The following is a 15,252-nucleotide window of genomic DNA, read 5'->3' as shown; positions in this document are numbered from 1 at the left end:
AAACTAACATTGGACTGCTAAAAACAACCCAGCAAATCACTTATCAAAAAGTTAAAGAACCAGCATGGGTATTTCTTGCAAGTCTAGAGAGAAATGCTTCTCAGTTTGTCTATTATAAATTTACAGAGAGAAATTTTTGGATCAGAGCCGAGTTACAGTTTCACAAACTAATAGAACCTACAGGATGGTAACTAAGAAACCTGAGACAAGGACAGTTGCTATAGGTTATACTGCAATTAGGAAATGTAATAAAAGCCTGTTACTTTGTCTCAATTTAAGATAATTACAGTTAACCCACAGGTGTTATTGAAAATTTCATTTTAATATTTTATACTCTTAATTCAAGGACATATTATAGTAACTGTTTAACAAATTAAATAGGTTCATTTTTTAAAAAAATCATTACAGAAATTTGATGTATTTTGTATATATTCCAGAGCAACAGCTTTTAAAATTTGAAATAGGTTTGTTATTAGATCATAAGTCATAAACAATGAGTTACTTTAAAAAAAATTATTATTTTTACTGCCAACACATGACCTAACAAGGAAAGAGTGACCTTTTCTCTGTCTATAAACCTGTATTTTGGGATCTCTGCTGTGGCTGCCTTTTGAAGTCGGTGTCACTGAAAGGATAATTTTTGGAATAATCCATTACTTACAAAAACATACAAAGTTTGCTCTCTGTGAACAAGAGCAGTACCTGCAGAAAACAAATACTTCTAAAAACCCAAACCATGCATCCAAGATGGAGCCATTTCTCTGTAAGTATGCAAAGCCAGTTATAGATCCAACTGATCTCACACAACACAGAATCAACAACTTTCTCCTGCAAAAGGAAATAAACGTAATAGCACAGTATCATTTCTCAGTAAACACATTTTTCTGCTGTTCATTTGTCTCCACATATTTTGCGCACAAACATCTGCTATCGTTGGGCAGAACTTTGAGTGGCATCATCCTGCAACAAAAAATCCTAATGGCAGACAGTTATCAACCTCCAGGAAACAGCAAAACTATATTCCTACAACATATTCAGTCTAAGAATACACAAAGTCAGGATCTTTGACATACCAAGCTGGTCTCTAAAGTCACCTTAAAATAATTTTTAAACAAATTAGTTATTGTCACTGCCAGATGTAATGTATATTGCTACACTGAGCTCATGATTGTTGCAAATTCTGCCCGAGGAACTGGTCAGTAGAAAGTTAAAATCACCAAAACTGCTTTTTTTACAGCACAAAAACCAGAAGCCATTAGAAAGAGCTGGGATGAGCCAGGTGCAAAACAGAAAGAGGCAGTTCTTCACTAACAAGTAGTAAGTAACCTGCTTTATCAAAGGAAGTTGTGGATGCAAGAAGTTTAAATAAGTTCAAGGGAAAACTGGGAAAAGGAGGAAGTGCCCATAAGTGTAAGGGGAGACTGAACAGGCACTTGTAACTAAATAGGTAAACCCCATTAGCAAGTCCTGTGAGCTGAAAACAGGTGGAAGGTGGGAGAGTATAGGAAGGTGGTATGGGAGGAAAAAAAATAAAAATAGAGCATCTTATGTTATCATTTTTTTTATCCTTCCATCGGCCTCTGACTATGGCTACTTTCTTTCCCCCCCATGATCTTTAATGCATTTAATTCCACATTAGTCCTTCTAATGGATGGGAAGATGATAAGCAGCAACTTATGATTACTGGTTTTATTGATTTTTCCCTCAGTGTGCTGCTTCTAGAGACACTGCAATAACAGCCAGGTGCATAGGACAGATAAAAAAAGTTCTAACCCATCTTTTGGTCCCAAAAATCTGTTTTATATGACATCTTCAAGTCAAGGACGTAAAAGATATTTAACTGATAAGAACAGATGTTAAACTTGACCTTAGACAAATATCAGAGTTTAGAGACAGATTATTAAGCTAAATGGACTCTTAATCTGAGCCATTTTTATGCTTTTATACTCATGAAACTCACAAGTAACTTCACCATTTGTTTAAGAACAGTTTACTGAATTAAATGTAATTTCCTAACTCTACTTTTGCTATTGAAAGCTGAAGAAAAGATTCTTATAGTAAGAAAATATGGTTAAAGGGAATGAAAATTCAATAAAGACCTACAAGAAAAAGCAGTAAGAGCAAATGAGTAATAGCACTTGCAGCTACTTAACTTTTATTAACCTGAATTAAAACAGACTATGTTCTTCTGAACAATGAAAGTTTACAAGACATGCTTACAAATGATACCAAATTGGGGGAATGAGACTACATTCAGGGGCAGGGCTGCCATCCAGAGGGACCTAGAGAAGCTGGAGGAATGAGTGAATAGGAGTCTTATGAAATTCAACAGCGTAATACATGAAGCCCTGCACCTGGGAAGGAAGAGTCCCCTGCAATGATACAGGCTGAGACCTGCTCTTCTGTAAAGGATGAGGGGCTGAACACAAGCCTGCAGTGTGCCCTGGCAGCAAAGGTGGCCAACAGTATGCTGGTCTATATTCACAGGAACACAGCCATTAGACCAAGGGAAATGATTGCCACCTCTGCTCAGCTCTCATGAGACCATTCCTAGAACAGTACATCCAGTTTTGTGCTCCCCAATAAGACATTGATAAAATGGAGCAAGTTCAGCAGAGGACCACCAAGATGACTACAGGACTGGAGAATCTACCCTGTGAGGAGAGGCTGAGGGAGCTGGGCTCATCCAGTCTGGACAAGTGATGGCTTTTGGGGGGAACCTAACAACAGCCTGCCAGTGTCTAATAGGAGACCATCAAGACAACAAAGCCAGGCTGTACCCAGTGGTGCATATTGGGAAGATGAGAGGTGATGTTGAAACAAGAGAAGTTCAGACTAGACATAAGAAAAAAATTTCTTACTCTGAGGATACACAGGCAGTGGGATAAGGTAAAGCAGAGTGCCCAGAGAGGCTATGCAGCCTCCATCCTTGAAGGTTTTCAAGGCCAGACTGGGTAGCACAATATAACAGTACAAGAAAGGTAAAAACCTTGATGTGGACTTGAAGACCGGTCAGACCATCACAACAGACACATTAAAAGTGGACTATATTTAGCTTGACCTTTTCACCTTTATGCTTGCTAATGTCCTCCTATGTCCCACAGGTATTTTCTTCAGTTCTGAAAGTTGCTGCTTCTATTCTTCAACCTGAAGAAGAGATTCTATGGTTGTTATTTTTCTTCCTACCTTATTAAACCATCCAGTACTACTACTTCCTATAAACTTTCTAGCTTCACTCTTTGGCCTACCATGACTGCAGTCCCACTACTATTTCATTTACTTTCATAAAAAGATTTTCATGCAAAAAGTTTCTGCTACAGGTAATTTTTACTCAGTGTGGGTGTACTGCAAGTATAATCAAAGACAAAAAAAAAAAATCACAAAGGTCATTAAGCCAGCTCCACTCCAACTCTGTTTGGCACAAAGGTATGCAGTAAAATATTCCAAGAGTATCATTCCAGTTTTTCCAAATGTATAGACTCTGGCCAAAAATCTCTAAGTAAATATGTTTCGCTTGAGCTGGAAATTGTATGCCTGCTTTCATTTCTAACAGTCCTATTTATTTCTAACCTTGAGATCAGGTACATGAAAGCTTTACGCTATGACACTTACTCCTTTTAAATTCTCATTCTAACTATGCTATAGAAAAGAAGAAATAAGTCTACCCCTTTAAAGCAATAGCAAAGAGAATATATAACCCTCCTTGTCGTCTCCTGCAAGCTAGATACTGTGGCATATGCAACAGAAGATACAACTGCTAATCAAAATAAAATACAGAAAAAATAAAGTATGACATTGCAAACAGTATGTATGCTTATTTAAAGCAGCAATCTCTTTGGCCTAATCTAGTTACATACTTTCGTCTTTTCTAACAGTCTGCCCACAGCAGATAAACACACAAACCTTCTTGTGCTGCACCAACTGACGTCAGCAGTCGCTTAGGAACAGCTTTTGGTGCAAAAGTGGTAGTACCGAAACTATGTTTACAATTGAAAAAAAATGACAGCATGCAGGGCTCACCATAGCTTCAGGAAGAGAGATACAATTTTATAAATAAAAACAACAAAAGATCTTTTCTAAAACTTCATGGGATTTTCAAAGAATGTTTATCTACTTAAATATCTTGCAGTGAATACCAAGAGTAATATATTTATTTTTCTATATTTTAAATAATAGTACAATTTCCACCCCTACCCCCCCCCCCCAAAAAAAAAAAAAAGTCATCAGTTTTGGAATGCATGCTTTGAGCTTCTTTCACTTCTGTTTAATCTGTAAACAAAAATTCAAATCCAGTAACAACTTCATTGGGTAACTGTTTACAGGGACAAAGCCCTGTTGGTCCCACAGCAGGAAGACAAAAGAACTCACAAAACAACCTGCACCAGTAGAAATAATCATCCCATCACTATTTTCTAAATATTCAAATATTTAGAAAGTCTAGCATTTAAGGAACTTAGAAATCCTCTACTTTAAATAACTCAACACAAGGATTATTCTGAAAATCTTCAAGAATAAAAACCATTAAAACTATACAGCTGTAAAGTTTTTTGTGACAGCTTCCCAAATAAACTTAATTTTACAGTTACAGAATTTTAATTTAGAAAGAATGTGTGTGAAAACTGTATTTACAGGTTTATTTATTGGTCCAGAGTAATTTACAAACAAAGCCCAAATTTTGAGTAGCCTGACACTTTCCATTCTATAACAACATATTACAAAATTTCTAACCACTTGTTACACTTTTGGAAATCTATTGAAGAAAGAAAAAAAATATAAAATTGCATAGTTTGCACAAGTTCAAAAAATGTTATTTAAAGTCAAGTGCTAGATTTATGTATTACACCTCTAGTAGGCATTCTCCAGCTTCAGGCTATGGAAATTAAGCAGTTTTCTCATCAGAGCAGGGCCTAATAGGAATGCACTGTAATGTTAGACATGATAACAGAGAGACTCTGTATCTTGTGTGCTCACATTCTTCCTGTTGGCTCAGAAAACATGAAGGAAGAAGCTAAAACTAGAATGGCCAAAAAAAGGACATTGTAAAGAAGAAAACTGAATAAGTAGTCAATATTACAAAAACCAGAATGCTTATTTTCATATTCTTTTTACATAGTTCCAATATGAAACCTCACGTTCAACAGTCACTCTCAACCCCTGACCTATAATTAGTTACTCAGACACAAGAAGCTGTGTATGCATTTATCACAGTTTTTTGCTGTAAACACCTCCAATCAAAACAATGCGTGGAAAGAGAATACAATCTGCCTGTTCCTTTAAGCTAACACAAGAATTAATATAAATTTTGGAAGGCTAACTGGAACATATGCTATATCAAATGGAAGTCATCAAAATCAGGAACATTCCCCCTTCACTCCACCAAAAGAAACCCACTATCCATACGCAAAGCGGAAAAACTATAAAAAAGACAGTAAACAGGGATAATCCTCTCTTTCTAAATATTAACTTCCTGACATGCAAACAGTTTTACACAATTCATCCCCAAATTCTCTAAAACCAAGACAATGTAAAGGAGTAAATAACATCAATTTGATCTGAAGCAGATAATGTGTGGTTTCATACATCTAACAGTATTTTTTTTGTCTGCTACCGGGAGTAGGAAAAGCTGTTTCTATGATTTCAATGCACCCCTAAAGAATATTATATCTGGAGAATATCCAGAAGTAATTTGGGCCAAGGATAGCTATTTGATCCTAAACTGAAACATTCCGACACCAGCCAAAGGTCTAAGTAGTTTATCTGGAAGTCAAGCAGAGAGATCTGAAGAAAAAATTGGCTCTACTAAACTCAGCAAAGCCTTCTTTGTTGATTCTGTTATAGTTTAGAAATTGTTTCAGCTTGCTTTCTGATTTATATTCCTGTACATGGGCTCCAAGTCAACTTTTCCAGGATTCTGAATTTACTTCCCATCACACCTCCCACCATGACAGCTGAGAACTGAGTTGCCAGTTTTCTAATACCCTTGGGAAACAAAGCATCATTTTTCTGCTGCTGTATCTGGAAACAATCAAGGTGCTGAAGGGAACAACTAGCTGTGCAAACTGCTATACTTTGAGAACTTTTGAGGGACTAGAACACAGCTCAGCCGTGCTTCAATGGACAGCACCAGCAGGAGACTCTGTTGTCCAAGGCTCAGTGCTGGTAAACCTCCCATACAGATACATTCAGAAACCACCTGGATAATCTTTTAAATACAACTTGTGATAGGAAGCAAAGACCCAGAGGCAAATAACCAGTTGTTACCAAAAATGCAGCCAATGCACTAAGCACACACTTGCAGAATTCTAGTTACAATTATGCTCCTACAATGCCAGCTTTGTATCCCATAAAGAGGTAAGACTTACTGGGAGATCAACCTTGTTGTTGTTCTAATAACTGGTCTTGGAAACGGCCAAGTTTTAAGTAAGTGTCTATTTACCTTCTTCACCCTCTCCTTCATAAACATTAGCTGGTTAATTTAAAAAAAAAAATCACCTCACTGCTAAAATAAACACCACATAGATATAAACACAATAATAAACGATAAACATACAAGCCATCTTATCTGCAAACAAAACATGAACTTGGGAGATACAATAAGAAACATACTTCACTCACACATAAATTACTTTTCTTAGAGGAAGGGGGAAAAATTAACTTGGAGCATCAGAAAAGACTGTGAGGAAAATAAGTGGGAATCAACATGTTGTGGTTTGACCTGGCAGGCAGCTAAACACCACACAGCCATTTTGCTCACTCCCCCACAAAGTGGGATGGGAGAGAGAACTTAGGACAAAAACCAACCAACCAACCACTCATGGGTTGGGATAAAGACAGCTTAATAGGACAGTGAAGGAAAATAAAATAATAACAACAATCAAATATACAAAACAGGTGATGCACAACGCAATTGCTCACCACCCGCTGACCGATGCCCAGCAGCAATCCTCCACCAGGCCAACTCCCTTCAGCTATATACAGAGCATGACATCATATGGTATGGAATATCCCTTTGGTCAGTTTGGGTCAGCTGTCCTGGCTGTGTCCCCTCCCAGCTTCCTGTGCACCTCCAGCCTTCTCACTGGCAGGGCATGAGAAGCTGAAAAGTTCTTGACTTAGTGTAAGCACTACTTAACACGCTGATGGTTTTAGTTGTTGCTATCAACATTATTCTCATACTAAATCCAAAACACAGCACTATAACAGCTACTAGGAAGAAAATTAACTCTATCCCAGATGAAACCAGGACACAATGTTAAAAATTTAGACTTTCTGGTCATTCTGAGAAAAGAAATTCTATGAAAATTCATCTTTTCCCTGAAAAGCAAGCTTCTTTGCTACATCGTCTATCTGCTGTCCATTTTACTATTCAGGGCTCCACAAGAATAGACTGACCTATTCTTCTACTTCTGAATAGGTAAAACACAAAACAAAATACAAGTGAAACAACTTGCTTTCACATCCCAGCAACAGCAGTGAGGCATGCCTCATGCTAAGGCAAAACTTATTCAAATGCCTCCTTCAAAGAATGACCATTGCCGTTCCATCCAGTAGTCTATTACAAACAAAAATGTTAGTCTACTGCAAGAAAAGCTCAGAGCATAAATAAATCAGCCAATAAATGAGAAAGCATTTCATTTATCTTTGAGCTGTCATCACTAGACAGCTTGTTTCTTGTAAAGTTTGGAGAACAGTAAATTAAGTCCTATAACATGACTGGCATGTTTCGCTACATAAGACCATTTTCGCAAAACTTGAATCAAACATCTCAACAAGGCATATCAGCACAGTGAATACGCTTTTTCAGAAGAAGTAACTCTGTGAGGAGCACAAACGATTAAATCCTTGGAACTTTTATCTTATGACTAGATTACCTGGCAACTTGGGAGTTGCAAGCTCTAAATGCCCCATTTTCCTGTATTTAGAGAACTCATTCCATCTGTCTTTACTGGCTTCTTCAGTCTTTTTCATAATGAGGGTGCTAGGAGGCTCTCTTCTGGCTACTGATTTTCATGAAATTTACAGGAAATTTATTATTCAAGTCTGTCAAAAATTTAATTGAAATTAGTCAATGAATTCAAAGATACAAGGGATGGATGATCGCCTGACAAAAAGGTACTTGAATTAAACTGTCTATGTGCACACATACACGTGTACATGCAGATACATAAATTTGTACACATTTAGAAAATGTTAAAGTCATAATTTAAAAGAGGGTTATATTGCCAATAAATTAACCCATAGAAGTACACAAAAAAAGAAGGTCAGAATAGCCACTTCAGAGATGACCTGGAAAACAGACATCTGTGGTAAGGGAACAGAAATTCCTCACCAAGTCCAGATATTTGACAGCACAGGACAGTGTCTTTTATTAGTATTTAACAGGAAGATAAAATAGAAGACAGGAAATTATTTCTTAAACACTTTTTGTCTTATAATGTAAACTTTAGAGAAACATTACTTTAGCTTATTGTAGGACTATGATTTCAAGAAGTAGCACAAGTTCAGGAGTAAAGTTTTAACACTGAAAGATGTTGTCTAGAGGAAATTCAATTTGGAGTTCACAAAAATGAATTGGTAAAGACTAGAAAAAGCTACTTATAAAAGAAATGTTGATTGATTTGCAGAACGGAACAGTTCAATTTATTTACTCTTCAATAAAAAAAATTCATATTGGTGCTAAAAAACAGTGATGTGGAAACTTGTTATTACAAACACCATAAGACTGACTCACACTATTATGCTTAAACAATGTTAACTCTCACTATCACACTTAAACGGTTTTAATTAATTGCCTCAGGACACAGAAAATGAGCTACTACTTTGCAAACTAGAAAATGCAGTTTCTCAGTGTGTATAAATGGTTACCAAAAATGACTACAACTGCTTAAACAAAAGCATACTCTACAGTTCATATAGGTTATGAAACCAGAATACTAAGCAACAAGCTTTAAATGTCAAAATGCAAAAGCTGTAATTTAATTTCAAAGTTTTTTTGATGATATTTTTGACATTGACAATTAATTTTGCTAATATAAAAAAAAGTTGTGTAGCTGCTTTGAAGTTATGAGATTTCTCTGTGAACATACAGGGCATTTTACAATACTTAGACACATCGTGACAAGTCAGTCTTTAAATACACAGATCTGAAAACAGGGTGGGAAAAATACTTACGTTTTGTGAATGTTAGGCATTCTACTTTTTTTCTTTTTATGAAATTTTACAATTTTGGGGTACATGAATTTGCTTTTCCTTATTTTTTTTTTAAACTTTGAAGTAAATGTTCTAACAATCATTACTAAGTAATCAGCACAGTAGAATGCAGCAATTCCTAAATCAAATAAAAACAATAAAACTACACAAAGCACTTACAAGATGTTATGGAATGAACAGAAAAAAAATCCACATCAGTTCACTAAACAGTATTCATGATAATCTCAATATTCCTGGTTTTCATATTGAAAATCTGAAACATTTTGAATACTTTGTTGAAATTTTCTGACAAAATACTATCTTCCAAAAGTACTATCTTTAAGTATTTTGGCAAAACAAAAATTTTTTGCTTTATAAGTGTTCCAAGAAAAGAGAGAATAAATCTCTATTTTATATAACAAAATCTAATAAATACAAATACATTACAGCTTTTTTAGCATTTTAACATAGCAACAAAATCTGGGATCTTATTGTGGATCGAGCTATATTAAATATCAATACAATCAAACACTTAAGAGATTCTGAAATGTTTCCTGTTTGATGCATCAGTTTCTGACCAATAGACAAAAGGGTAACCTTTAATTTTCCTCAATGCCTATAGGACTGCAATCAAGCTAATTAAATCAGCACACAGTATATTTGCATTGAGAACAAAGCCTTTAACATATAAGAAAGATGAGTTTTTGACTGGAGGTCCCCAGTTAGTGTGGCATAGAAAATAAGGCAGGGAAATCAGATTAGAATTATCTAGTCTGGCCATGGGTTATATCCCTGTCAGCATTGACCATTTACAGAAAACACTGGTTAAATTTCACAGAACATTCAATTTTTGACAGTTCGTCAGCCACAACAAGGAGTTTTGGCAAAATATGTAAGCCTTGTGGGCTACTTTTCCATATGTTCAATTAATCAAAAAGATTAATGGCAGAATGGAATCCAACAGAAAATATCCACCCATATTCACCCAATTTCCTGAGTAGGTTTCACACAGTATGCTATAAATTGTCTCAGCATACTGTTAGCAGCATTAGATATAGCTGTTTTAAAGCCATCACAAACGGTAGTCAACGAACCCCTTTTCTTGAGATGTTGTAGGGTCATTATACCTTTTTGCAGTCATTATAGTGGATGACTGCTAAGGGTCACTCTTACACTCTTCAAAAGTGCTTGCCAAACTGTCTCGGTCAATGAATAATTCCCCTCAACTATTTCTTACAATATATTTCTAATAAAGTTTTCAGTTGAAAAGTCTTTGTACTGTTTTAACTCTTCAGCATATTTCTGCCAACTAGCCATAACTCTTAAAGATCTTACAGACCATATTCTGGGAATTCCAGTGATGGAGGACCCTGCATATCCTTTATACTTCACACAGCATTGTCTAGAACAGATTATCTGGTACAATCATTCGCAAATAGATAAAGCCCTAAGAATTGCTAAATCTTTATTTTGACATAATAAAAAAAGTGTTCTAATTCCATCTTCTGGCTAGGAATAATTGGTATGGATGATCAAAAATACTATTAAGTGAATTCAGCTTGACATCAGGCTTTACTTACGAACTTTATGCTTCTATAATCTTGTTTCTTCTTTATGTGATTAGTTTTCTTTCCAGTTTATCATTCCTTTCACTTCCCTCTCACTTCTGAGTTTAATCATTGTCAAACATCTATATAATCAACATTTTTGTTAATGTTTAAAATATGTGAACTTAATCAAGGGCAAATTTCTGCTTTATCTTCCTAAACATTTTTTTTTAAAAAAAAAAGGTGATGAGAAACTGGTTTTGTATTAGCAAAGTATTATTAGTTGCACAATGCAAAATCTAATATTTCAGATTTCATAAAGGAGGAGAGTTAGTAACTCAAAGCAGCAGGACTGCAGGTGTTTTCACAAGATTTTCTTTTTGATCACAAACCTCCAGCATATAGCAGAAGAAAATTCAAAAAGTTCACAACAGAAACAGATACCTGAAGTCATTTGTGTGTACTCCTCAACAGATGAATTTATTCAAAAGCTGAAATGCGACGTGGTATACCTGCTTCCATTTTTCCACTCTCAACCCCTTCTGCAAAAAATTGTCATTGTGGCTAATTCTGGTGATTCTACTGGGATGACAGACAGAACATATAAGCAAATGCCTCTATAAAATGAACATACCACAGACTAAGAGTTATTATGAAAACAATATGTGATACATGATTGGATTGTGTAATCCACCTGGATGCGATCCTGTGCAACATGCTCTAGGAGGTTCTGCTTTAGCAGGGGGATTCGACTAGATGATCTCCAGAGGTCCTTTCCAATCCCTACCATTCTCTGATTCTGTGTGTAATTCCACATTACAGAAAATTGTAAACCACACAGAATTCTGAAGGTGGCAGGAACAAAGTCATGGGACCTATTTGTCCCATGAAGTTCAGTCTGGGCTTGAACTATTAATAAGAAACTGTCATTTTGATCACATTTTCCTTTTTCTTGCTGTCATGTATGTGAATTTTTGGCAACACGAAAATTAAGAGCCAAGGAGAGTTACTGCAAAGAGCTGGATTGAAGCTTCCTTACTGCAGCAACTTATTTTATCGGAAACTTCAGGTACCCACAAAAGTAGGCTGAAAAATCATCAAAATACCTAGAAGCATCAAAGAGGGACAGACGTACTTTCTGACTCAGCGGGGAGTGAGGGGGGGACTTCCAGTTCTACATATTAAGGTAATAGCTTTTCTCCACTACCATATTAAACTACCATATTTAATCCTGTAGATGGAAGCATGATGGATTGATGAGAGTCCAAGATTCATAAGGTGACTCACAAAAGTGTTGTTGCAGTTTTATAATGTTTTCAGTTTACTTCACTCTGAAAACAACAAAGAATTTTCACATAAACACAACAGTATCAAAGCACTGTTTTAAATGAGTGCCACATACTCAGGTATTAAGAAGAATCTGATTCACATGTGTCCTTTGCCAGTTCATTCTGTTCTCACATATGAATGTGGTATGATTCTGTCTGTTACCACACAATCTTAAACTGTTTTTCAGAAGAACCCTCTTCCCCATTTACTGTACAAGTCTAAGTTAGATATCTAAATTGCACCTTTCCATTCAAGGTCTTTATGAAAACTTTGTGTATAGTGTTATATGTTGCAAGCATGAGACCACACCTGATTGCAATTGCTTAATATCTTACATTTTAAGTACCTGTCTGCCACATTTCAGCTATCCAATGTTGAAGCATTCTGTTCCTTTTACTGCAAGTAGACAAACACAGAATACGCAGTTTGCTCAAGACAGAGAAAAAATACAGAGGCTTTTGGGTGTGAGGGGATGCTATTTTAACTGATTTATTAGGAAGTTCTTACCCATTCTTTACACTACAGTGCCATTAGTTCTCTTAAATCAGCACAACTTGGCATTGCTACAATAAAGGAGCAGTGCTCCCCCCGCCTCAGCTGCTCATTCCCATCCCTGTGTCACTCCCTCTCTTATGCAACAATAGCATTGATGCAGACACGTGACAAGGAACTACAAAAAGAACTGATTAATTTTAACATAGATTAGTTCCCCAATTTAGTTCACCATGTCATCTCATGAATGCTTGTGTCAGCACAAAGGGGGATGGTGCCAGGACAGGAATGAGCAGACAGTGCTGGGACGGACCACTCCTTTCAATGGAAGCACCACAAAGAATTCAGGGAATTGGAACATTTGAATAGTGGTGTTCATATGAGAAAGGACACGTCCAAAGGTTAAAAAATAAATTAAAAAATTCATTTTTTGCAAATACATAAAAAATAATCTAAATTGGACATAGCATTCTATGTCCAATTCATAGCTTCTCAGCATCAGAAAATTATCATGCTCTGACCCCAGAACTCAAAATTTTAATCAAGACTTGCACTGCAATTGTACCTCCCAGCCAGCAAAAGCTGCTGTTGCACCATGCATTTTAGTTAGTTCTGCTGCTGGTATTATCAGCAAAAGAGGCAAAAAAATCCCAAAAACCAAAGAACAGCAAAGTGTGAAGGAACAATGAGGAAGGTTGGAAAAAAAAAATAATAGAAGATATCAGAGACAAATACAAGAGCTCAGCATTCCAAAACTTAAAAAAACCCAAACAAAACAAAAATGAACCACCACCACCACCCCCAACAAAAACAACTAAACAAAACAGAGGGAGGTATAGAAAAGTTACTGATATCACTGTATCACTCGACTTTAAAAGCCACTGAAGTCTCCGCCTCCAATGTGCATCTTAGCAAAAACATTTCCTCTAAATAGCTACAGTACACAGATGACAAGGTTTTAAGTCAGAAATGTGTATAAAATTACTATCCCAAAAGAAAACTGTAGAGGGATATGAAGATGAGAAAAATCACCTGCAACTCATCTAAGGCAATGAAAAGGAGGAACAAACTATCCATTCCACAAGTTTGGAGGAAACTGTTACATTCTATTGATTAACTAAGGACTCAAATTCTATATGGATACCAAACACATTGAGAGAAAACCTGACACTGAAGAAACTGGAAGCAAGTTACTTACTTGGACATAGACAATAAATAAGCAGCGAAAAGCACAGAAAGGTTTGGGTTGGAAGGGACCTTCAAGATCATCTAGTTCCAATGGCCCTGCCATGGGCAGAGACACCCTCCACTAGACCACGTTGCCCAAAGCCCCATCCAACCTGGCCTTGAACGCTTCCAGGGATGGGGCATCCACAACCTCCCTGGGCAACCTGTTCCAGGGCCTCAGCACCCTCACAGTGAAGAATTTCTTCCTGATGTCTAATATAAATCTCCCCTCCTTCAGCTTAAAGCCATTAGCCCTTATACTATCACTACATGCCCTTGTAAACAGTCCCTCTCCAGCTTTCCTGTAGGCCCCCTTTATGTACTGGAAGGCTGCTATAAGGTCTCCCCAGAGCCTTCTCTTCTCTAGACTGAACAACCCCAACTCTCTCAAGCCTGTCCTCAAAGGAGAGGTGCTTCAGCTCTCTGATCATCTTTGAGGCCCCCCTCTGGTCTCACTCCAACAGGTCAACATCTTTCTTGTACTGGCAAAGGAAAACTTGTGATATGCCAGGAAAATTTAGAGATGGCTAAAGCATGCCTTTCTGTAATTCCCCCTACCTTTTACCCTGAAAATCCAAAACAAAGAAAGAAGCCCAATGACAGGTTTACTACAGACCGAAGTTGTGGAGCTGTAGAGAAACTTCCTATTCAGAGGAAAGAGGGAGATTTTAATATCAGGAGAAAGGGGCTGGTGAACAGAAGTAAGTCTACATAATTTCCTCTATTGATCTTGATGATTACATGGAAACAAAAAAACATTACTGGCAAAGATGGTTTGAAAACAAAAAGACCTGGAAGAAAGTTATTCAAATTACACAATGGGAATAAAACAACATTTAAAAGCCTGCCCATCTTGGGTGATTCTAATGATCATTTGGGAACATAACCATATGATGAGAAAACAAAACAAAGAAAAAACCCCTTTGTGTTGCTCAGAAATGCATGAAAATATTCCTGATGCACAAAACTATCCCATCCAAGTTGTTCTGACTGCTGGCCATTTTAGCTACATACATAAGAAAATGATGGACTGGCAGTCACTTTCTTGATGTTTTCAGTGGAATTTTCTACAAAATACTTCATAGCGTAAGAGACATTTACAGGTTCTTTGCTCATTCAGCAAAGAACCTTTTACTGATTTATTTTCCTCAGTAAAAATCACAAACAAAACATGATGGAAGAGATGTTAATCCCTTTTCTCTTTCATAGCACCTACCTATCTGACTGGTTCTAAAAGTTACAGACTATACAGTATAAGACAAGTTGACTTACAAAGTCAAGAGACTGCAACAGATATAAACCAAATGTTTCCCCAAGAATCATACAAAACTCCACAGACTTCGCTGAAAAGCAATGCAGTCCCTTACTGTAATGCCTGAAAAATTAAACAGCCAAGTAGTATCCTACTAAGCTGCAGCTCCATCTGTTACTACAGACTTATCTTTTGAAACATGCACATATACCAGTC

The 15,252-nt window shown here is 36.6% G+C and overlaps 1 protein-coding gene and 1 non-coding gene across 7 annotated transcripts in view; both read right to left on the bottom strand.

Moving 5' to 3' along the window:
* PDE3B (phosphodiesterase 3B) overlaps positions 1 to 15,252 on the bottom strand; it is a 90,708-nt gene that overhangs the window by 57,487 nt on the left and 17,969 nt on the right. The gene's annotated exons all lie outside the window — the stretch shown is intronic.
* Positions 1,705 to 1,892, bottom strand: LOC129207714 (U2 spliceosomal RNA). The gene has a single exon (XR_008577519.1). It is a non-coding gene; the product is annotated as a U2 spliceosomal RNA (small nuclear RNA).

The sequence above is a fragment of the Grus americana genome, chromosome 5 (assembly GCF_028858705.1).
Source record: "Grus americana isolate bGruAme1 chromosome 5, bGruAme1.mat, whole genome shotgun sequence".
In the NCBI taxonomy this organism is placed as follows: Eukaryota; Metazoa; Chordata; class Aves; order Gruiformes; family Gruidae; genus Grus; species Grus americana.
This window is presented reverse-complemented; position numbering and strand designations above follow the sequence as displayed.